Below are 26,993 nucleotides of genomic sequence, written 5' to 3' on the forward strand. Positions count from 1 at the left end.
TTTCTAAAATGGTTTAAATATTGCAAATATACATGTAATTATAATTCTTCTAAAAAATTCGCTATATTTTTCCTTATTTTGCCTTTTGTTCGAGACTGTATATTGACCTCTAGATGTCATTCAATTACATCCAGTTTGGCGTGGGTTGATGTTTGATTGTTGTACATGTTATATATCGACGTGGGATTTGTTTATATAAATAAGGCGTGAAATAATTTTGGTTAACTGAAATCCTTTAACTTACTTCCAAATTAATGTTAATACTGAGGGAAAAAATTACATTGCTAAATAACCACTTTAAAACACATGCAAACTTTTTGAGAGGAAGGCATAATGCATGTAACATCTAGTAGATTTTTTTTAAACCATTCTAAACTACTGATAAGTGATAAAGTTTGTTAACTGTTACTTACCTTCAAAAAGGGGGTTGCATTCACTTTACTACATATACATGTACATATAAATATAATCAACAATACTGAGTGCAACACCTAGGATAAATAGAGGATTGTTTTGTAAGAATAGTAGCTGAAATAAGCACGCAATATTCAAAGTAGAATAAAAAATATTACAGGACTGTGTTTTAAAGTAATAAGCATTGTGCAGGGCTCACGTTACCATGCTAATGGGGCGACAAAGTCGCTTTCCCGGTCGCCACTTCGCTTTGACCGACCTTCAAAAGCGAAATCTAGTCGCCCTGTTGTTTACAATACTCAAATTCAGTCGCTTTCGTCATCGGCAATATTCAACATTTACCAAGTCGATGAAACAGCAATTTTTCATTTGAAAGTAAAGAAATTCAAAGACATAAACGATTTATTTTCTTTAGGAGGTTAAACATTGATTTTAAAGTTGGTTGCATGTTATTTTCATAAAGACAATTTTTTTTATCACTTTTGGTACTTGTTCAAATCATTCTAACTTTCCGCAAACTAAGCTTGTTACTTCATTAGAACGTGATGAAATTAAAGATTTCTTGCTGTTGTGCAATACACTGTGCTGTTGCGCAATACTTAGTAAATCTGTCGTCAGACTATAAACAAATAAAGTTCAATTAATTCCCAGTCATATTAGAAATTTATGAAAATGTAAAGGGAGCTTGCATCAATAGATATAAACAATTCACTTAAGTTTCATGAGAATAGCTGACAGCATTTTTGAGCTATTGTCCGAAAACTGGAAAATCACCCCTTTTTTAATGATAAAACCCCATCACTCAGAAATGTAAAATGTAAAATTTATAAAATTCTAAACGGAGCTTACATCAATATAGATATAAACAATTCACCAAAGTTTCATACAAACTGCTGAAAGCATTTTTGATTTTTGTCCGAAACTGGAAAATCCCCCCTTTTTTCATGAATAAAACCCTGTAACTCAGAAATGTAAAATCTAAAATATATAAAAATCGAAAGGGAACTCATGTCAATAGATATAAACAATTCACCACAATTTCTTGCAAGTTGGTGAAAGCTTTTATTGTCCGAAAACTGGAAAATCCCCTTTTTTTTAATGAATAAAACCCCTTAACTCAGAAACGTAAAATCTAAAATTTATAAAAAACGAAAGGGAGCTCATGTCAATAGATATAAACAATTCACCAAAGTTTTATGCAAATTAGTTAAAGCGGTTTTGAGTTAATGTTCGACATGTTGACGAAGGACAGACAGACGGACAACGGTATACCATAGTATGTCCCGTAAACGGGCGTATAAATATGACAGGGTGTCATACCACACCAAAACCTTCTGAAGGAAACACGTTGGCAAACAATTTTTTTTTTTTTCATTGACAACCCTGTATAACCTTGCAGCAGTATCGAGTCTACATGCATTACCTTGTATATTTCATGTACATTGAACTTAAAAATATGTGGTCATTGTCAAAGTTAGTTATGTCAGTTATAATTTACACATTTACTGAAACATGCCAGAGAAGTGCATGTACAAACTTTTGAATTTGATCTGCAAACTGGGAAAGCCATCCTTTAATATGAATAAAATTCCACAATTTATTAAATTGAAAGGGAGCTTGCATCAATAGATACTAGAACACACCCGCGAAATCGCGGGCATTTAGAGCGTGGTGGAAAGTATGTAAACTGTTGTAGGATGAATTTTTGTAAACGATTTTATGACTGGAGAATTTCAGGAACGGTATTAAAAGTCATAGGTACTTGGTGACAGGACAATTTTTTTTAGCCCTCCCCCTTTTTTTCCCCAAGTCCGTTATTTTTTGTTTTCTGTTTTCCTATATACTATGAACATACATATACTATAAATAAGTGTACTTGCTATTTACTATCAATTCCAAGTTTACTATCCACGGTGGTCACTGATATATTATATTTGAATTGATAGTAAGGGAGCTATGGGTGGGGCTAGGATGAAAAAATTTTTCCTGCATTTTTTTTTAGTTGTAATCTCTGTCCTGCCTTTTTATTTTTCACTCTATTCGGTCCTGCCTAATTTTTTAAAGTTTATCCTGACTTTTTTTTTACCTCAATTGTCATCCTGACTTTTTTTTTTTTGCAAGTGTCTCATCCTGCCTTTTCTTTACTCAAAACTCCTGTCCTGCCTATTTTTTTCAAATTTCATCCTAGCCCCCCTCCCCCCATAAAAATCAAATGGTAGCTCCCTAAATAGCAAATAAACTTTATTTATAGTATATATGTATGATCATAGTATACAGAAAAACGCGAATATAATTGTCCTGTCCCCATGTACTTATGAAAATTAACGTTTAATTTTAAAACATTCCTAACCTAAAGGAAATCTTGTCTATAACTTAAAAGTCTGTCCGATGACGGAAACAATATCCGGACGCCTTTATATTCGTTTTCCTCACAAAATAACCCAAACTGAATAATCATAAGCGAGGATGACAAATGCGACTATGCATGGTACTTATAGGACACAGAGGCATGATGATTAATTTATTGTGGAAGGAAGAGAAGCGACACACAAAATGAGATCTTCTCATTTAATAGTATAGATATATAAACAATTAACCAATTATGACAAATGACAACTGCTTAAAGCATTTTCGAGTTAATGTCCGAAAAACATGGAAATCCCCCTTTTTGAATGAATAAAACCCCTTACATTGTAACTGGATAATGTAAATTCTAAAATTCCAAAACAATCTAATTGGAGCTCACATCAATACATGAATACAATCCCATATAACTCTGAAATGGGAAACCTAAAATTTATAAAATAATCAAATCACAACAGTTTCATGCAAATTGGTGAAAGCCTTGAAGAGTTATAATTAGTGAACAAAGCATTTTTAGAGTTAATGGGCGTTAACATGAAAATCCCCCTTTTTTAATGAATAAAACCTCACATTTTGAAAAATGTATATTATAAAATTCCTAAAAATCTAAAAGGGAGCTCACGTCAGTAGATATAATCAATTCACCAGAGTTTCATGCAAATTGGTGAAAATAATACTGAGTGAAAAACATGCTAGAAACAGACTGATCAGGGCAGACAGACAGACAAAGGCATACCATAATATTTCTCATGAACAGGCATATGAAAACTGCAGGGTACCATTCCAGGCCAACACCCTCTGAAGGAAACACTATTAGGGAGCTTCCTTTCCATTTTTATTGGGGAAAAAGGGAGGGGCTAGGATGAAAAATTTTGTCCTGCCTTTATTTTTAGTTCCGAGATGTAATCTGTCCTGCCTTTTTATTTTTCACTCTTTTTTGTCCTGCCTTTTTTTCTATTAGTTTATCCCGACTTGTTTTTACATAAATTGTCATCCTGCCTTTTTTTTCATATTGTCTCATCCTGCCTTTTTTCAAATTTCATCCTAGACCCCCCCCCCCCCCCTAAAAATCAAATGGTAGCTACCTAAGTTAGCAAACAAATTATTTTATTTTTACATTGAATAAAATGCTTCTCTGGGGCGCAGCTTGATACGACCGCAGAGGTCGAACCCTGAACAGTTGGGGCAAGTATGGACACAACATTCAAGCTTGATACAGCTCTGAATTTGGATTGTTATTAAATATTTGACACAGCATAGGTTTCTGACACAGAAAGAATGTGGTCTAAGAACTTGAATTTTTTTAATTTACCTATTATGGTCCAATGTCCAAAATCAAAATACATGGTTAGATTCAGCATATCAAAGAACCCCAAGAATTCAATTTTTGATGAAATCAAACTAAGTTTAATTTTGGACCCTTTGGACCTTAATGTAGACCAATTTAAAAAACGGGACTTAAAATTAAAAATCTAAATACACGGTTAGATTTGGAATATCAAAGAACCCCAATAATTCAATTTTTGATGAAATCAAACAAAGTTTAATTTTGGACCCTTTTGACCTCAATATGAACCAATTTGATAGCGGGGCCCACAAATAAAAAATCTAAATTCATGGTTAGATTCAGCATATCAAAGAACCCAATATATTCAATTTTTGTTGAAATCAAAAAAAGTTTAATTTTGGACCCCAACTTGGACCAACTTGAAAACTGGGCCCATCATCAAAAATCTAAACACATGTTTAGATTCAGCGTATCAAAGAACCCCAAGAATTCAATTTTTGTTAAAATCAAACTAAGTTTAATTTTGGACCCTTTGGACCTCAATGAAGACCAATTTAAAAAACGGGACCCAAATTAAACATCTAAAAATACGGTTAGATTTGGCATATCAAAGAACCCCAATAATTCAATTTTTGATGAAATCAAACAAAGTTTAATTTTGGACCCCAATTTGGACCAACTTGAAAACTGGGCCCATAATCAAAAATCTAAATACATGTTTAGATTCAGGAGATCAAAGAACCCCATATATTCATTTTTTTGTTGAAATCAAACAAAGTTTAAATACTGGACCAATCTTGGACCAACTAGAAAACTGGGCCCATAATCAAAAATCTAAACACATGTTTAGATTCAGCATATCAAAGAACCCCAAGAATTCAATTTTTGTTAAAATCAAACTAAGTTTAATTTTGGACCCTTTGGACCTTAATGTAGACCAATTTAAAAAACAGGACCCAAAATTAAAAATCTAAATACACGGTTAGATTTGGAATATCAAAGAGCCCCAATAATTCAATTTTAGATGAAATCAAACAAAGTTTAATTTTGGACCCTTTTGACCTCAATATGAACCAATTTGATAACGGGGTCCACAAATAAAAAATCTAAATACATGGTTAGATTCAGCATATCAAAGAACCCCATATATTCAATTTTTGTTGAAATCAAACAAGTTTAATTTTGGACCCCAATTTGGACCAACTTGAAAACTGGGCCAAAAATCAAAAATCTAAATACATGTTTAGATTCAGCATATCAAAGAACCTCATATATTCAATTTTTGCTAAAATCAAACAAAGTTTAATTTTGGACCCTTTGGACCTTAATGTAGACCATTTTGAAAACTGGACCCCAAATTAAAAATCTAAATACACTGTTAGATTCGGCATAACAAATAAATAAATGTGATCAAAGATTATACAAATCTAATGCGCCATACTGTGCAATTAAAGATTACTTCTTGAAATTTTTCAATATTTGAAATTTGAAAAAAAAATAATATTTGAAGAATAATTCTTTTTAATTTCTGAAATCTGAAATGAGAAAAAATTGACCCCCCACAATTTCTTTTTATCCCCCCCCTTTTTCCCCCCAAAAAATTCTTTCCCTCAAGATATGGTCATAATCTGAATTCAAATTTCCAATGGAGTTGGCAACCATAATTACCCATTTAAATATACCATAGTGCTAACTTAATCTATTTTATAATAGAATTAAAAATATAGTGTCAAATCTTTCATATGGATTTTTTTGTAAAAAAAAATGATGTCACATTTGCAAATATTTTTACTGGTCTTCCTTTATAAATATGCATTTCTTTAAACATAATTTAAAAGCAGTGTAAGGGAAGTAACCAAAACGTTGTATTTGGATTACCTCCCTTACTCTGTTTTAAATTATCTTTATTGTTCATTAACCATTACTTTATACATAATTTAAAAGTGTGTAAGGGAGATAATTTCAATGATGTATTTGATTTATCTCCCTTACACTGCTTTAAATTATGTTTTGTACTAAAGTATTTGTCCATTAACCAGGACAACCTTGTTTTTCCCCCTTTTTTGCCCCTAATTCCTAAACGGTTTGAGCCATAACCCCCCAAAGCAAATCCTAACCATCCCTTTGTGGTATGGAAACTTGTAGTATAATTTCAGAGAGATCCATACACCATTCCACATTTATTGTCTGGAAACTAGAAAATGCTTATTTTTGGCCCCTTTTTGGCCCCTAATTCCTTAACTGTTGGTACCATAACCCCCAAAATCAATCCCAACCTTCCTTTTGTGGTATTTAACCTTATGGTAAAATTTCAAAAAGATCCATTCACTTAAACTAAAGTTAGAGTGCGAAAACCATTATGTCTTTGGACGACGACGCCGGACGACGACGACGACGACGACGCCAACGTCAGACCAATATACGACCACAAAATTTTTTTGCGGTCGTATAAAAACCTGTATAACCTTGAAGCAGTATTCAGTTCATGTATTATCCGGCATATTATTACATGTGCATTGAACTAAAACAAATTGTGGTCATTGTCAAAATTAAAATTTACAGTTTACTTTTCCAATGCTTTCAATTAACTTAAGATTAGGGCATTTTTGTCATTGGAATTGAGTTTTGTAGTCGGAGATTACTCTAACCTCCAACGACTGTTTTGCGACACCAGCTAGGGCAGTGGGACTTCAGATGGTCCCATATCAGATAGATGATATTTGCCCGTCCAAAGCGGATGTGCTGCTTCGTTGCTTCTGGAGGCGACTGGATCCATATAAATCAAGCCTCAATTTATTCATTTTTCTCTTCATTTAAGTAAGTTTGATCAACCTGCCACCTGTTATCAAAATCTGTCGATTTTTTTATCGTCTTGAAGAAAGTCTTCATTTTATTGTCATGCACCAAAAATTACCGTTAATGTCATTTGGCAAGATTTTTTACCGTTATTCATCATGAAGGTACCCCCATTACCACCCTCATTTTAACTTTCACTTTATAAGAATGTCACATGACCAACATTATGGGAACTGATTTATGCAAATAACCCTATTCAATAGGAAAACATAATCTATATAAATCGAGCCTCAATCAGTTCATTTTTCTCTTCATTTAAGTAAGTTTAATTGACCTGCCACCCGCTATTTTCTCATATTTCGATAGTTTTCACATTGACACATCAATACTGGCATTTTTACTTTAACTTTAAAAGATTGTGACATGACCAACAGAAAAAGTAATTTACAATGCATTATGAGAGCTGATTTATGAAAATGACCCTTATTCAATAGGAAAACATAATCTAACACCTCGTTCATTTATGATGCAAATAAGCTGAATGGCCGAGTGCGTTCAATTTGAAAAAAAAAGAGTTAAAATGCCGGTATCGCAAAAACAGATGTTGGACATCAGAATAATCTCGGACTATGAGTAAAAAAATTCACAACTACTGAACAGGAACAATCATGGTACTTTTTTGTCTATGAAACTACACTATGACATCTGATCTGCAAAACCTACAAACAGACACAGAAATATCATCAAAAAGTGAAATATAAGATTGATTGCACCTTGTATGGATAGTTCCGACACGTGTTACATGGGGAGCCCGTTTGTTTACAAATAATAATGTCACGTGATCACGCACTGACCGTCACAAATTTTTATCCTCCGCCATTATTCTTATTACACAATATTACTGTACTTGCACAATTCACGAATGCATAACCCATTTATCTTGCGGACATGCAATGGGAATGTGCACGGTTATCAAAAACTACAAAAATATTGCATGTACAGTTAATGAAGAAGTTATTTCATCAAATAGATAAGATTTTCACTCATGACACAAATCGAGGATAATTGATAAATGGGATTAAATTGACTACAAGAAGGTGTAGAGAACCACCTCTGGAGAACCTTAACATTAATAAGTAATACTCACCAAAATTTCTCTATAATTAACGCTATTTTCTGTTGGAAAATTTCAGAAAGATGCTGATATACTTATTTGGTGACACAGATTATTTTATTGTTTTGACGCGAATTATATTCTTACTCTTAATGCTTGACGTAACAAAATTTGTATAGAATTATATTTAACTAAAGCTCAGCGTAAATATGCAGAAGCATGACAATACATTAATGATAAAATGTGTAAATATTTCTGTAAAAGAATATAATTTTACTTTACCAGTATACTTCACTAAGAATTACATTTGAGTGCAAGAAAACCTCTATGTGAATCGGCTGAATCCCGGGGTCGAAGTTCAACATATCAACGGAAATTTTTGCGTGTGCTTGTGTTGATTTAGATCGAGGCCACAGCTTTTCAACCAATCGGGGAATGTTTACTTTGGGCATACATCTATTTTTACTGCAGGTTTTGACATGTTTAAATCGGGATTATAGAAAAATGGAATGTTGTTGGTAGATACAAAACAGAAAATGATGAACACTTTTAGCAAAAGATAAATTGGATCGGGGTCTGTGAATTCACATTATTTGTACAACTCTCCTTACTCTTGGGAAGCGTGATTTACATCGAGGCTTGCGTTGCTTTACATCAACGCCATAGTAGTTCAACCAATCGGGGAATGTTAATTTGGGGCATACATCTATTTTTACTGCAGGTTTTGGCATATTTTAATCGAAATTAGAGAAAAATGGAATGATGTTAGGAGATATAAAACAGAAAATGATAAATATTTTTAGCAAAAGATGAATTGGATCGGGGTTATAAATGTGTATTCACATTATTTGTACAACTCTCCTTACTGATGGCAAAAAATGGAATTTCCGTGACCTAACTTGATGGTTCGCGAAAATTAATATTTTTATAATATATAGTAAATAGTATGCATGTTTAGTTCATTGCGATATTATGGACAACTTTCCCTGCATTTATATGAAATAATTGTGTTCCTTAACTTTAGTTTTTTTATTCCTTGTATTTCTTATACTTAAAAAAAAATATACAATAAAAAATGAATAAAATTAATGGTACCATAGATGTATGGGTTTATACATCTATGATGGTACATTTATTCTAAATAAACTTTTTATTAGTGTTTTATTAACTTAAATAACTTCTTACAATGCATTGAATTATTTCAAACTGATGTGAATTCAGGGAAAACAAAAAAATTACCATAAACGATTAGCCTAACCTTGACAAATGATCTGGTCTATACCATAGATATTGGCTAAAAAAACTTTTTTAGTCCTCCCCCTTTTATTTAAATCTGGTATTTTTTTTAGTTTTCTATCAATTGCAATTAATTTCACTTTTTTTTCTATACTATATGAAAATAAATATGCCCGAATTAAATTGTATTTGCTATTTACTTTCAATTCCAAGTTAACTATACACAGCAAGAAATTAATAGAAAAAAACCCATACAGATTTTGAAAAAAGGGGAGGGCTTTAAAACTTCTTGTCCTTTAGTACTATGATCTATACATGATGGTGCCATATTCCAAAATTAACAATGATTTCCAAAATTCAAGTATAACAAGAGGCTGTCAGAGTGAAGGCAACTCTGACGGCAAACCAGATTTCCTGCAGAGGTCGAAAACAGAACAGCCGAGCAAGTATGGACACAACATTTAAGCTTAAAACAGCTTTTAATTTGGATTGTGATTGAATATTTGACACAGCATAGGTTTGTGACACAAAATCAATGTGGTCAAAAGAACTGATTTTTATAAAAAAAAAATCAATGTGAATACCAGAAAACGAAAAATATTAAGTACACCTCCAAATGACAATCCCCCTTTTTTCTCCAAAACAATACAATGTGTTAATCAATGTGTTCTCTTCTTTTCCATCATACCCATTATTGTTTGACAACATCAAATTATGTCATCCTTTTTTAAAAGTGTGTAATATTTGCTACTGTGCAAAACCAATAACATATTATATACTATATAAATTACAATAGAAACTTAATCCCTTTAAAATATTATCATAAATAATAATATAATTACTGTAATAGTTTTCTTTTTTTATTTCAACTTCTGATGACCAACTTTCACATGATCAAACTTTATTGTTCTATTTCTATATCAATATTCACTAGAAATCATTTATACACATTCATAACTGTACTTTAATATAAATGCTGAAAATAATATATACTAAGTAATGTGATATGTATGTGACCAGTTATTTAGGGGATTAAGATCAACAAACCCAGCATGATACATGGTCTGGGGTAATTTGCATTGGCATGATGTCTGATAAGACCACAGCTACAAAGTAGCTGGAAATTCGGGCTTATGACTTAGAGTGGAAATGGAAGCCATTGTAGGGATGACGCGCTGCCAATTTTGCTCTTGAAAACCGATAAATTTATTCACATAGCTCCATCACGATCCTTATATGTCAGATGTATTTTAAAAGACAAATGTATCTACTAGCTAATGAGCATCAGTTAATGATCTTGTTTGCATTGATTCAACTTAAAACTATTGCCTGATCAGTTGTCAGGAGGAATTTTCGAAAATTCATAAACATTTAAAAATATTCTAATTAAATATTTCGTGGAAGGGCAGACTAAAAAATTTCAGTGGTTGGAAGACTATAAACCCTAGTTATCACACACAAAAAAAATTTGTTTTCGAAGATATGCATTTTCATCATCCAACTTGAAAGACTGTCGTCAAGTACTTTTAGTAAAAAAAAATTAGCTATTCGAACACACCTACTCTGCTTTTGTGATTCATTAGATAGGTATTTCACTTGACCCATATATTTCATCTTTTAGTACTGTGATTTTTTAATGTTATAAAGTCAACCTGTAGCTTTGATATATAAAAATGATAGAACCTGAAGCGAGATGATGTATCAAATATTCTTGCTTTGTACGTTTTCAAGACAAATTTTTCAACTCAAACACGCCCTAACATAAAAAGGTGTACTCGATTTTCTCTTTTCGATACAATTGTTACCCATTTTTTTGGATTTTTTTCTTGAGTCATTTAATGGAATGGCAGACACGAAAATTACTGAACTATAATAGATTGATATGTTCTCCGTCAGTGGTAAATTTAAAAAAAAAATCGGAGGTTATGCATTGATCTATAACAGTTTGACAACCATTTAAAAAATCTAGTTGTTATGTTATTATATAAAACATCACTAACATGTAAAATGACAGGGACTTTTAAAACATTGAATGAGTGATATGAGTAAGTTACAGTAATCATGTACATTGAACAATATATTATAGTTCTGTCACCATTCATACATTTGACTGATGAAAAACTTGACAGTAACATTCAGTGAATGATATAAAATTTAACAACTATGGGTCACTAGATATATATATATAAGAAGATGTTAAATGAATGCCAATGAAACAACTCTCCATCCAAGTCACTATTTGTAAAAGTAAAAGTATTAAAATCATTATAGGTCAAAGTCTTCAATGTGGAGCCTTGGCTTACACCAAACAGCAAGCTATAAAGGGCCCCAAAAATGACAAGTGTGAAACCATTCAAATAGAAAAACCAACAGTCAAATCTATATAAAAAACAAGAAAGACTTATGAACCTCATCAACAAATGGCGACCACTAAGCATCATGTTCCTGACTAATAGGACAGGTGCAAACAAATGCAGCTGGATTGAACGTTTTGATAGGTACCAACCTTCACCCTTATCTGAAACAACAGTGTAACATCACAACATAGACAGACACTGTACATATGTATTGCCTTCAACAATGAACAAAACACATGCATAGTCAACTTTAAAAGGCCCTGAAATAACAAATGTAAAACAATTTTAAGGAGAAAAACTAAATTACCTGATTTATGTACAAAACAAATTAAATGAAAGAATAGATATAAAAGACATTTATTTAACCAGGTTTGTTTATATGTACAATATATATTGAATATGATAAAACTAAAGATTTTTTTACAATACAAACATGTATTTTAGATTTGATGTCGTTTATATCCTACATTTGTACATGTGATTTACAAAATTTGATCTTTTCTAGATTATTGAGAGTTAATGTCCACCAATCCCAGTTACAAAAGTCTGTTTACTTAAAACATACATGAAATTCAGGAAAGCCACTTTAAGATCTGCTTTATGATAGAGTGTCAAGTACAGTAAAATAATAGATGTACACGAGTGAACATGGTGAAAATATAAATGAAATTATATTTTTTTTCTAAATATTGGTGGATACCCCCATTTTAAAATGGCCTCCAAAGAACACCAAGTATGTTTAAATTGATCATCCCTAATAGACATCCCTAATAAAAAAAGGCATAACTTTACTTGTTTCACGCTTTACCTCAAAGGAAAATATTGTTTTGTAAAAATTTACACATTCAAATTTTATGAACACATTGTGTTCATATATACATTAGTTCCACTATATCTTTTAGGAGTGATCTGGAAACTAATTTGTATATATTGAAATCATTATCATACATTTCAGGTCAACCTTCTAATTTATATTGGCAGAACATGTGATAGGGTCATTCATATATTGAAATTATTTATTATTTTCCGTGTCGAACATAAAAAGAGTTAAGTACAAAAAGTGAACAATTTGAAAAAAAAAAATGATATTTGAAAAAACACGTCTGTAGTATATTTATTCCTCACCCCTTGTACCAACTAAATATTTTGGGTAAAAAAGTGCTGACTTTATACGATCAAATACGTTATTTAAACTGTTTGGTAACTATGGTAATCCCTTTAAAATATTACCAACAATTTACAATTTCAGTTCAAAGTTCAAGCCTCTGATAACAGACACATAAAGGCGGTGGAGGCTACAGTTCGTATAACTGTTACACATCTACAAGGACCACCTACTTTCGCTTTGTCCGACTACCAGAAACAGATATTTATAAGTCATGCAGTCAATGTGACTGTGGAAACAGTACAAGCAACTGACAGTGATATACAGGTATTTTTTTGGAACAATTTTAGATTTTGATAAATTTTAAATTTAAAATTTTAAAAATTATTTATGTTTATCTTTTGATGACAAGAAGGTTTGATCAGTTGATTTGATCTGCAAATATGTTTTAATGTAATATTTTGAGCAAAAATGGCAAAAATAGACTCTGGGATGGGATTTGATGAAAAATTGTTCCGTCATAACAGGTCTTGAGTTTATACTTCTATAAAAGAAACCAGTATTTTTCAGTCAATATGTGTTATCCTGAACAATGTTAAATATATTCTTCTATATTAAAATTCACAGTATGAAAGCTTAATTTCACTGTGATCATAGTAAAAGCCCTATAAACAAGCAATTATTTCAATCTGGAATAATTTTGAATTCTGGAAAATTGATTAGAAATGTATGATGAAAACTAACCCAACTAAATAGGGTTAGCCATGCGTGCATGGCTAACGTTAATTTTACTTTCACTATCATTTCAGTATGAACTAACTAACCCACCTTAGCCATGCACGCATGGCTAACCCTATTTAGTTGGGTTAGTTTTCATCATATATTTCTCATCAATTTTCCAGAATTCAAAATTATTCCAGATTCAAATAATTCCTTGTTTATAACAAAACTTAAAATCTTAGAAATTATCACTTACATGTACCTACCATTTAAATTGAATAATTCAAAACAGTGTAGATGAATATCTATAAACTGTGATAAAGTATACAATTTTATTTTCTATATTTTTTTTTCCTATTGCTTCTTTTAATTTTAGGGTCGGATACATTACGGTCTGATAGGCTTCCAACCTGGTACAGACTATTTCCGATTGAATCCAGTTAGCGGACAGATATCATTAAAGAAAAGTCTATATGATAATTCAGATACAAACCCAATATATGTTGTAAGTAGATATACAAGATACAAAATATAAATATTTATATGAAAATGTCTTTATAAAATGCAGAAGAATTTAGACTCTCTTGAAATTCGGCTAATTTCGATTGAGGAATGCATAAATCTCATATTCTTAACTGAGATATGACACATTTTAGAAGATTTTTTTAGCTTTCCTGTTATATTCTCACTGCAGTTATGATTATATATTTGTACTGAAATATGAATAAGTGGGAAAAGTGAGCAAATGCCAATAGAGGCAGCGCTAGCATCCCATAAACACAGTAAAACCAAAGAAGACTGATGGGGAAGGGATGTATCACCTTAACCAACCTTGAATCTGCCATACATGTTACATTTCTGCTGTAAAAAGAAAATGAGAAAATACAAAGGAGGCATTCCTAAATCAGAAGTGCAGTAAAAGAAGGCAACACCATGCAAAAAGTAAATGCTGAAAGGACAAATAACAATAACAAAACATCCTATAGAAAACTTAAAAGACTGTGTAACATGACCCCATCAAAATCAGGGGTTAACTCTTAATAAGTGCTCCCAAAAGGTAGGCTGTAATAATTCGATTATCATTAAGTCTATCTTCTCCAATAATGCATTTTCCAATGTATTACTCTATTACAGCTCCTAGTTGAAGCCTATGACACCTTAGAGCCTGATAATAAAGCCTATGCCACAGTTCAGATCACAGTAATTAGGAACCAGAATGGACCAGTATTTATACCTACATCTTACTCTGCCTCCAGAAATGATTACGATGGTATTAGAACATCTGTAGTAAGTGTTCGGGCTACTGACGGGGATTTGACTGTTAATTTGAATTTTATATATTTTAACGTAGGGGGCTACCATTTGATTTTTTTTAGGGGTGGGTTAGGATGAATTTTAAAAAAGGCTGGACAGGAGTTTTGAGTAAAAAAAAGGCAGGACAGGAGTTTTTAGTAAAAAAAAGGCAGGCTGAGACCCTTTGCAAAAAAAAAGTAGGATGACAATTTATGTAAAAAACTAAAAAGAAATGCAGGACAAAATTCGTCATCCTAGCCCTTATAAAAATCAAATGGTTGCTCCCTTAAAATTAGTGGTTTTATACGGCTCATTTGTTTTTACAGGTTTTTTTTCTGTCAAAAGGACAAATGAGCATATTGTGGTAGGATAGATTAAGATTTTTTTTTCTTTTTTGATTTTGATTGCCAAAAATGTGTTTGACAAAAAAAAGAAAAAAAAGAAGTGGTCTTTTGTTTTGACCCAGCTGTTGATAGAACGCAAGACCTCCAACACTCTAAGAGAACAGGAGACCATAAAAGTAGTTCTTTATTCAGAGCTGTGTGACTAAACAGGATATAGCTTTGAGTATATTTATATATGTAATTGTGTGTCATAACTTTATATATTAAGGATGTTTGCTCCTCTTGTTTTTGAATATTTGGGATTATATTCGGAATCCTCTAGTATTATCAATGTAGTGTCATAAAAAAATTTGCCCACTAACCCCTACTTTTCTTTCCATAATTTGATTACATATAGTTTAAAATAAAATCTTTGAAACTCTTATATAATCCTGTTATTTTTTCATTGTTTTTGAAAGAAAAAAGGCACCAATGTAAATTGAATGAAAAATCCAGACATAGTTATTTCCGCCAAATTTTAAATGGCTTATAACTCCAAAACAAGCACACAGACCCTCCATTTTTTCCTGCTTTTTTAGTTTCTTCATTTATAAACTATCAATTAAAAACAGTCTTTTGAAAAGATTGTTATTTTTAAACAGAGTAGCAAACATCCTTAAATTGATAATTTGTTGTTAATTTCAGTCTCCTGAGAAAGACAAAGTGTTTTCCATTGAACCAACAATTGATTATACTTCACCATAGATCCCTACTCTGGCCTCATCACAATCAACAAGAGGATGTCAGAGGATACCAGCATACCTCAACCAACATCTTATTCTGTAAGTTTATATCTGATTTGTTTCAAAATGAAAATCATGAAATTTTGTGTTGGACCAAAAGGTATTATTGACAATGAAATAAAAAAATAGGATATGGAATATCAATCAAAGCACAAAATCAGTCCATGCACAGCAAAAAAATACACAAAAAGCAATGAACAGCTTTTTTATTGCTGTCAAAGTCACAGTGAGGCCTTCAACAAGAAGCAAAAAGACTCACCTCACTATAAGTTCAAGAAAACCTCTAGCATACGTTTGAAATTTTTGTTAACTGATGATCACACCACAACTGTGAAAGGAATTATTAAGTCAGTCTTTTTTTTTAAATCAAGATACAGAGTGTCATTCAAAAAGTTGAAGATTTGTTTTACGTATCTTGATGACTTTATAAGATTTAATAAATAAGAAATTAATGCCTTATAGTACTAGTTCATGACATGACTATGGTTCTATAATTTTTTTTAGTGTTTATAAAGTTACATTCAATTTGATGAAAAATGTTCAATCATTAAACTGAAAATCATCTGATTCTATTTCCAAAATATAGTTCTTATTCTAGATACTGTTATATCTTTTTTTAGTTTAATGTAATTGCCAAAGACACAACAGCCAGTCCAAAGAGTGCCACCGCAGTAGTGACAGTGACTGTCAACAGCCCCATCATTTGTGGAGCCATCTGGAGGTTATGCTGTTTCTACATCAGAATCAGTTCCACTATTTCAGAACATCATTAGAGTACAAGCTGTTGATAATGATAGGCCTGTAAGTGTAATTGTTTACTGAAGCATTGTGGGTAAAGATTTGAAAAAAAAATCTTGAAATCACGTAGCAGAATTCTTACTAAGGATATCTTGTTTGATTATTTTTTTTTTCAAATTATAAACAAAATATGTTTACCTGTTTTACATATGGAAAACTACAGAAGTACGCATTATTAAGAAAAAGATTTGCTATTTACATTTGATATCCTTGTGGAAAATTGGCCTCAAGATAATGGACATTAATTGTTGCCTAATGTACTATGACTTCAGTTTTTTATATAAATAATTGCAAATTATAAAGCTTTTCTCTCACTTATCAGGACCCAGTAAATGGAGCAATTGAGTATTACTTTGTTGGACCAGAAGCTCAGAGCAGAATATTTCAGATAAATTCTGTCAATGGATCTATTTCTGCCTGTATTCCACTAACAGAAGTTCCTGATGGACAAGAAGTTCAAACAGTAAGCAATTTAATCTTTTCTAATATTAAGATATGTGTTTTTATGTCATAGGAAACAAACATTTTGTTCAATTCATGGAGTTTTCATACATTTTCAACGGCTAATTAAGTTACTTCACTGTGAGTTACATTCATGACATCCATTGTTTCTTTTAAATTAAAATATTCAATACAGTGTTTTCAGCTTTTTATGCTTCACCAAGGAGCTTTATGTATTCAAGTTTGTGCATCAGTCCTCTTGTCTGTTGTCCTTCTGTCCTGCTTCAGGCTTAATGTTTTTGATCAAAGTTTTTGGAAAGTTTGCTATAGCTTGCTATATAGCAATAAACTTTCTTAAGGCATCGATCAGCCTCTAAACGGAAGGGACAGACTATCTATTACTTTAGGATGTGTGTACTACTTCTAGATAATGTAGTACTGGTGCTTGAAAACTATAACTCTAGGAAAATGCTTTTGAAATTTTGAGCTCTTCTATTTTGATTAGCTTACAGCTTGAATTAAAATGTACTGAAATATGTTCATCGATAATTCAAATAATTCAACTTCATTTTGAAAATGGCTATCACAAACACTACTTCACAGAGCTGCGCTACGCAGAAAGTAAAATCAATACACACACGAGACAGCAGTTTCTACGTTATGCTTTTATCGGTATTCTCCAGACTTGCGGCAGATCTATATATGTGTGCCTCCAAACAGGAGTACTATAATCCCGGTTTCAATTGTTTCCTACCTTCCTCCGGTTGAAGAGAAAATTAATACGTGTTTAAAATATTTCATGAATGAACATTTTCCGACGCTTACTACGATTTTTACAAATGTTTATTAAAGATGTAAAAGCCTAAGTGTTTCAAAAGTATCTCATCTCATCTCGGCCCACATCAAACTCGGACTATAGTAAACTCGGCCTTTTATATATTGGGCTTCAGAAAATAGGACTATAACAAAAATCTTAATTAATTTATACTTCTTGCTATTAAAACTTCAAAACAAAGTTTTTGCTCAGTTCTTGTTCTTATTATTTTTCTTCTGGAGGTCTATTTAGGGGTATTTTGAGGGGTCAACAAAAGGGAGGAATTTACTATAGAACCCAATGGGATTTTTTTTTTTAAATTTTCAAAGGACTATATATATAACTTGAAAACAGTAAGTGACAGACACACACGGTTTTCAGTGATGATCACAGGACCATAAAACAAATCATACAAGAGAGTTAATTGGTGCACACACCAAATTTTTGGGCCGGAAATATGGAGGCTTTTGGTGTAAAAAAAAGTTCAAAGTATTATATAAAAATTAATCTGTATGTGAGTTGACTTTAATCCTCAATTGCCAGAACTGGTCCAATCCAATTAGATATGATAATGCTATAAAATACAACTTTATTGTGCAGTTGCATGATGAAATCAAATATATTTTAAGTGCAGTTGATTAAATGGAATATCATCTTATTCATTTTCAAGACTTGATTTTGAAAATCGTGACCTTCAAAGTTGGATCTACTGACAAAATATTTGTATGGACTTAAATGTAGCCTTTCATCTCATTTACTCATCCATGAATTTTATGTCAAGATGACATATTTTTAGGACCCTTGATTCTGACTATTACAGACGCATCTACTGACAAAACATTATATCTCTATGAGTTGTATCTCAGATATGGACTCTAACGCAAACTTTAATCAGTCACTCATTTGTGAAATGAAGGTCAAGATTACCTTTTTTTTATTCAAGACGCATGATATGAACCAAATATCAAAAACTATGACTTATACTTCCACAGATAGATGGACTTTAACTTTGTGATGCACAGATGAAGCACTATATTAATATCACTTTCGGGACTTTGTTTTAATAAAAAAAATAAAAATCGTAAATCAAACAAATGTAAAATTATTCCTCTCAGTAAAGGTTGAGAAATCCTAGACATAATGCTTTCATTTCTATTCGGTTTTGGTGAAATTTAAAAGTATCAACAAACAGTCATAAAAATAGGAATGTAGCTTTGTATGATATTTAACCATGAATTCTGCTCAAACTTACTACCAGTTATGAGAAAAGTTGATCATCGTTGAATGCCTCATGGTGACTTGAAGATGAAGGACAACAATAAAAACGTTCCATATTTGGGTTTTACCACATATTGATATTAATATTGTCTCATTTACATTTACTCCATATCCCTTCATAATTTATTGGATATACGACAGACTAAAAAACTGCTACATACTACAACAATTAAAAAATCAGAAAGCTAACAGACAGTATAGCAAATTATTCTCTTGGTAACAACTGACAAACCCTTGACAAAATATTTTCATTGCAATCTGTTTGGTTGTTCTGTAGAATTCCAAATTATTAACAAACACCAAGTGGATATTTGAGAGGTTTGAAAATCAATTTCAGTTACTGAAACATTAAAGACTTGCATTTGCCTTAAAAGATATATCAGTACGTGATTATTTGTTTTCAAACACACCTTTTCTGTTTTGAAACTTATAAAGGTATGGATCTCGGCCTATCTGTTTGGTTGAATATAAATGTGAATTCATAGAGTTTCAAAATCAACAGTAAGCCCTATATATGTTACCTAAAAAAACTCCTGTTTACGTTGAAAGTAAAGATATCTTTATAATGATTATTTTTCTAAATGACGAAAACAGTATATATATGTAATAATCAAAATAGAATATAAAATAACTATTTTGAGAAACAAAACGCAACCTATAAATCATTTCCCATGTTCCGACGACGAGTTGTTGTCTGAACTTAGTACCTTGTTTACCTTTCTAAAAATAACCTGGTTTGGGAAATCCCCAAATACTGGTCACGCATTCTGTGCATAATAAAACAATGAACATTCATTGTTATAAATAGTTGGCATCTTCTTTTTATATAAAACTTAATATAAAAATGTATCTTTTTCAATTACCTAAAATCTTTAATTTTCATATACCGCAGAAAATAAAAATATAGATCCGCAGAAACACATGTAACAATCTCAAACCCATATCATATAATGGACTGGCTTAGTGCCGGCCCATAATAATATATAGGTTGAGTCCATGGGTTCACCTAAACCACCCCATTCTGTTTGAGAACTTGTAAACATTCAAGATCCCCAACCGGAAACTATTTATATTCTTGTATGGGGCAACACAACAAATCAAATGAAATATAGTGGGAGTCCCTCTGGGTCAGCCCCACCCCCTCCTGTTTGAGAACTTGAAAATGGTCGAGATACCCACCCCTAAACCATATATATTCTTGTATGGGATAATAAAAGGAATAAAATGAAATATAGGGGGAGTCCCTGGGTGTCACCCCCACCCCAGCCTGTTTTGAGAACTTGTTAACAGTCAAGATCCACAACCCAAAACCATATATATTCTTGTACTGGACAATAAAACAAACCATATAAAATAAAAAGCGAGTCCCCTGGGGTCACTCCCACCCCCTTCCTGTTTGGGAACTTGTTAACTGTTGAGATCCTTACCCATAAACCATATATTTTTGTATGGGACAATAAAATAAATCAAATGAAATATATAGTCCACAAGGGTCACCCCACCCCTCTTCTTTTTGAAAAGTTGTAAACGGTCGAGATCCCCACCCCTAAACCATATATACTCTTGTATGGGGCAAAAAAACAAATCAAATGAAATATAGTGGGAATCCCTCTGGGTCAGTCCCACCCCTCCTGTTTGAGAATTTGTAAACTGTTGAGATCCCCACCCATAAACCATATATATTTTTGTATGGGACAATAAAATAAATCAAATGAAATGTAGAGGAAGTCCACAGGGGTTACCCCACCCCTCCTTTTTGAAAACTTGTAAACGGTCCAGATCACCACCCCCTCAGCAATGTATATTCTTGTATGGGCCAACAAAACAAATCAAATGAAATATAGTGGGAGTCCCTCTGGGTCAGTCCCACCCCCTCCTGTTTGAGAACTTGTAAACGGTCGAGATCCCCACCCCTAAACCATATTTATTCTTGTATGGGACAATAAAATGAATAAAATGAAATACAGGGGGAGTCCCTTGGTGTTACCCAACCCCATCCTGTTTTGAGAACTTGTAAACAGTTAAGATCCCCAACCTGAAACCATATTATAGATTCGTGTAGTGGACAATAAAACAAATCAAATGAAATAAAAGGTGAGTCCCCTGGGGTCACTCCAACCCCCTTCTTTTTGAAAACTTGTAAACGGTCGAGATCCCCACCCTGAAACCATATATATTCTTGTACGGATTAATAAAACAAATTAGATGAAATAAAAGGCTAGTTCCCTAGGGTCACTTTCATCCCAACCTCCTTCCTGTTCGAGAACTTGTAAACGATCCAGATCCCCACCCCTAAATTATAAATTTTTCTGTTCATGATTTCAAGAAGATTTGAATGACATACAGCCTCCCGGGTAATCCATAGGCGTCACTTATGCATATCACTTCACTAGACTAAACCAATTTGTACTGGACTTTGCCCAATGTCAGTGACTGTGGGAATGACTAATTATGGGAGCTTTGTTTGGGAGACTTCATAACAGCATCCTGTTACAATTATTTCTTGTATTAAGTAATTTTTTTTTAAAGTAGGAAAAAAAGTTAACCACACAATCTACACATTTACAACCTATTTGAAATTTTACAATCTACCGTTGCAAACTTTCCACAGGTGCTATCCAGCACTTTGATTGATGAAGTTGAAGTCCAATCAACTTGAAACTTAGTACACATGTTCCCTATGATATCAATCAAAGTAATTTTCACGGGGGAGAAAATGCTTGTGTAATTATAGTAATTGTATTTTAATATTTTAGAAATCATAAATGTAGACTAGTATCATTATAGCCATTGTGTCATGATCGTTCTGTCTGATATCTTTTGAAAAAAAAAACACATATTACATTCTAATATTGAATAAGACTAATTAAATATGTATAAAACTGGGACTAATAGATAAGTTTATTAATTAGTCCCAGATATAAAATAAATACACATTTTTTTTTTACTTTACTGGTACAGTGAAGCAGGAACATATATATTAACTATATATACTGTTCCCAGAGTGAAGCGTTCATCAACACAATACCTAAGCTTTCAATAATTTTTTTTATTTTTGGTGCAATTGTATCTTCAAAATTAAGGGCAACAAGCGTTTGTAAATAATTACGATAGAACTGGAACCAAATATTCATGAGGGTCTGGATGGGGGTCCTTTATATCTTTATTCTTTAATTTTTGAGATCATTTTTTATTATTTATTTTGCATGCCCATTATTCTTTATTCTTTATAATTGTTCACCATACTCTTCTCTATTTTTTTTATTATCATTTTTGCCAATTTTTCTCTATTCTTTATTTATTTTACCCTTTATTCTGCACCTTTTTTACCATTATTCCCTTTTCTGTTAACCCCATCCAGACTCTCATTCATGCCAAACAGAACATAAATTTATGTGTCTTTAACAGAGAAAGATATTTAAATGTTGCCATTTAATTCGTGCATTTTATTATTATCAGTTCAGCAGTTTAATAATGTCCAATGATAATGTATAGAAAGTGTGTTTATATCAGCTACTAATTTGATAACAAATCCTGTATCGTGACAGTTCACATCATCTTTTTGGTAGATATATATATGTCTATTAGTAGGCTATAACGCATGTGTAACAATTAAATGGTTCTATTTTCACTTCCGGCTCTTAATTGACATAGGTTCTGTTTTCACACACGCTGATGAGTACTGTTGAATAGAAAAGTGAATGGAAATGGGGAATGTGTAAAAGAGACAAAAACCCAACAAGGTATTGAAAATAAACATACAGCCCAGGATGTCTTCAATAAACAGTATAAGGAATCCTCACATTAAGGGGTAGCCTGCAGCCTTTAAGTATATTCAACATTGCAGTTGAAAACCCACAGAGGGAGGATTCTCTGGCTCTTAATTATGATTGGAAGGAGGCATTGTTCAAAGGTTTAACATTAATTGTTTCAACATAGAATAGTAACCCAAGTCAAAGTGGACAGCAGTTCTTTAGCAGTTTATTAGCATTCACAGTTCTTACTCGACAGCTGTTCTTTAGCAGTTCATTAGCATTCACAGTTGCCAAATTCAAGGCAATAGTTAATTTGCATATAGGCATTCCAATAGCATTCCATAGCAGTTTCTTAGCAGTTTATTTAGCCTTCACAGTTATTTAGCAGTTATTTTTGACGAAAAATTTAAATGAGATACTCAAAAACTGCTATCTTCTCTGAATATTCATGAGAACTGCTATAATAACAGCTATCAATAATGAATATTCATAGAAACTGCTAAGTTGTACATCCTAATATGGCTTTCTAAACTGCTAATAACTGCTATGGAATGCTATCAGATCTGTCAAAAGTTGGAATACAAAGGTACACATGAATATACAGTGTACAAGATATGAATGCAAAAATAAAATTCTAATATTTTACTGCAAGTCTTGTTGAAATTTCAAAAAGTTGTACCAACTTATATTTGTGATTTGAGCAGTAACTGCAATCAAATGACTCTATTTTAATCCAATAACAGACTTGTTAAGGGGTGTAAACATGCTTTGTGAGTACTGTACCTGGCCTTATACCCCTTATTAATTATGTCAGTGGCAGAATAATAGGAACAGTTAAGAATTATAATGCACTTTAAATATCAGTGCTTATAAAAAGCAACTTATTCAATAAGAGTGGTTACTTAAGAGACTATTTATTACCTTGACTAAGTGATTTTCAGATTAAAAGTTATTTTATTTTTATTATTATTTAATTACCAAATGTACTACTAATTTCTCTTCTACTATATATATTTTGTGTGGACCAAAAGAAAACAGTTATCACCTCTTTCTCTTTTGGATTAAACAAAATAATTCTTAGTACATGTAACATATTATGTTTCCACTTTCTGAAAAAAATTTAAGTAACATATATTAACTTCATTAAATGGATTGTTTGGTCAATATTAAACAATCAGCTATATGTGACCTAGGTTTCCCTAATATTCCCTCCCCCTTTTTCAACTCTTGAATATGATTTATTTTTGTTTTTTTTACAAAATTATATTAAAATATTCATATTTTTATTTTCAAATAACATCTTGCACTGTTAGTATATGCTAGTATTTTATTACAATCCTATCATCATCAGATATTCTATTTGAACAAACAACTATCCCTTTTTTGGGGCTTTCTGTATTATTTCTGTTTTCCCCTACAAAGTTATGTCAGAAAATACACATGCATTAACTGTAACTTCAACTTACTGTACTGCAGGTGTGAGAAATTATTCCATTTAGCCCAAATTAAACTTCATAATTGACAAAAGTACAGTTTTTCACTAGCAAGTATTTACACACAGCTTGGAGCCAAATGCACATTTGAAAATGATCAAATAACCTTCAAATAAAGGTTTACTATCAAGCTGAAAACACAGCCAGATCCAAGCATTTTTATAACAAAGATTAAAACCAAAACTGCTATCAAACTGCTATTGAACTGCTGTCATAACTGTTGTCCAATTGACAAATTGACAACAGTTTAGAAGGTAGACCCAGACTGCTAAGATGAATGGTAAGAGGAATGCTAAGAAATGGTGAAATAAGGCAGTTTCTCAAACTGCTATTAGATGGAATGCTATGAACAGCTGAAAGACTGCTAAAAATATGAAGAACTGGTAAATAACTGCTAATAAACTTCTAATGATAGCAGTTCAGTTTGACTTGGGAATTGTTCTTAAGATGCCACTTTAAGTACATTTGCATCTGAGTCACTTCTTCCATAATTGTTCTTAACTTTTTTTGTATTGTTTCTAGTCCAAGAAATTGAAAGATGATCAGGGAGAATCAGTGAATGAGGGAGACGCCTATGGAGGAGAAATAGAAGTGCAAGAACATATTGACACAGAAACTATTCCTTCTAAGATGAAGTTTGAAGGAGAAGAATCGGTAGTAGTTTTTGATTTAGAAACAACAGGTAAGTGTAAACAAACAATTCTAATATGACGTGCTTTTTTCGCTTTGTAAACAACACCGTGATAAAACTCTCGATATATCTTTACTGAGAGCAGACTCAGAGATATGTCACCGAGGACCAGTGTGGCATGCTTTTGCTAGGGGGGATTAACTGTGCAATGCAGGACGTGACGGCCATACTGCCATGACGTCCATAGGATGAAACGGCCATACCCCGAAAAGATGAAACGGCCATATTACAAAAACGGCCATACTTTGTGAAGACGTATCGTCCACGGTTTTTTTTTTTTTTTATATAGATGTTATATATGAATTATTTTGATACTTATAGATGGTTATTATAACTTTTAAATAAACTTTACTGTTTTTATATTATTTATCATGTTTAATTTTGTTATATCATTTGTTTACTCATTATATATATATCATAAATGAATGTGTTTAATCTAATAAAATATTAAAATATCATATTGTTTTCTAAATGATTTTTTGATATCTTGCGTATAACAAACAGAACAAAAATGAACAAATATGAATGACTATATCCGAATGGGAGACTAATTTCTGTCAAAATTAAAACAATAAGTTCAGTTTTGAAATATAAAACAAGGTAATCAAGTAATGATTAAGTTTGAAATTTAAGAAGATTGTTGATTGCTTATTATTACTTCTTTGATGAACACAAGTATTAATTATGCTTTTGTCAAGAAATTGTAATGGAAATACAATTCAAGATCACTATAAAAACACAACACCCAAGCTTAGAGTTCAAGCGGAGTGCAAACATACATTTGGTAGTGAAATTCTTGTAAAAATACAAGCTGTTTGAGCAGTCTTTTTGATGTACCGACCTTGCTTTATAAAAGTAACCAGAAATGTCGGTGGCACTCATTTGGAAAATTGCTGTTCATCATGTCGTACCCTACAAAGTTTCAACCCCAAAAATATTTATAAGAAAATTCTCGAAATAGATAATCATAAACATAAAATTGAAATAAAGTACAGCTATGTCGATTTCACAGATATATGGTGTAATATTAGAAATATCACAAGTAATTACCAGCAAGACTTTATTTATAGAGTTGTGCATAATGCTCTTCCTTATTAACTAAAGATAATCAAAAAAGACGAAATTATAGTAACGTTTCTCCGAAATGCTATTTCTGTAACTCGGAAAATGAAACCTTAAAGCATTTACTGCTACATTGTAACAAATTAAGACTATTTCGAAAATATATAAATGACTTCATTAGAATAGAAATAAATGATGAAACTTTTGTTTTAAATGAATTAAACTGTTTGTTATTTAAGATACCATGGGAACTATTCCCATCAATATATGCATATGTTTATTCAGTTTATCAAATTAGTTATATTATCAATTCCGGTGGTTTAATTCATACTCTTAACACTACATTTCATAGAAATAGAGATATATTCTTAGATAAAAATAATTTAATTTAGTGAAGTATGATACTTATTTATTATAATTTGTGTGTATATGTTATTTTTTTCCAATAAAATACTCTTAATGTTCGGAGCACAATGATTACATAATTTGGCCACATACACCTCTTCCACCAACATGAGAAGGAAGGTTGAGGCCTGTATCCTAATAATATTTTGAATACATTATTTCTAATTATTTGGTTAAAATATAGCTAGTGGTAACTCTCTGGAAATCCGGTAATAAGTAAAGCCCAAACCCAGCTTCTTTCTTTGCATATATGTTCAACACTCTATAACAACTCTTAATTATTAATATTCTATACTAATTATTACTTTTGTAATTATAACTTAAGTCATATTGTGATTATTGTGTTAAAATTAATTTCTAAACCCTTCAGTCTGAGTGCTCATTTAAAAAAAAAAAAAATAAAAAAAAAAAAATAAAAAAAAATAATAAATGGACCATAGGTA

General features: G+C 31.8%; 1 long non-coding RNA gene across 1 annotated transcript; it reads left to right on the forward strand.

Moving 5' to 3' along the window:
• Positions 1 to 15,721: 15,721 nt before the first annotated feature.
• Positions 15,722 to 24,975, forward strand: LOC127705786 (uncharacterized). The gene is made up of 4 exons (XR_007984033.1): positions 15,722 to 15,852; positions 16,434 to 16,614; positions 16,934 to 17,074; positions 24,915 to 24,975. It is a non-coding gene; the product is annotated as an uncharacterized LOC127705786 (long non-coding RNA).
• Positions 24,976 to 26,993: the final 2,018 nt, after the last annotated feature.

The sequence above is a fragment of the Mytilus californianus genome, unplaced genomic scaffold, assembly GCF_021869535.1.
Source record: "Mytilus californianus isolate M0D057914Y unplaced genomic scaffold, xbMytCali1.0.p SCAF_6, whole genome shotgun sequence".
Classification (NCBI taxonomy): Eukaryota; Metazoa; Mollusca; class Bivalvia; order Mytilida; family Mytilidae; genus Mytilus; species Mytilus californianus.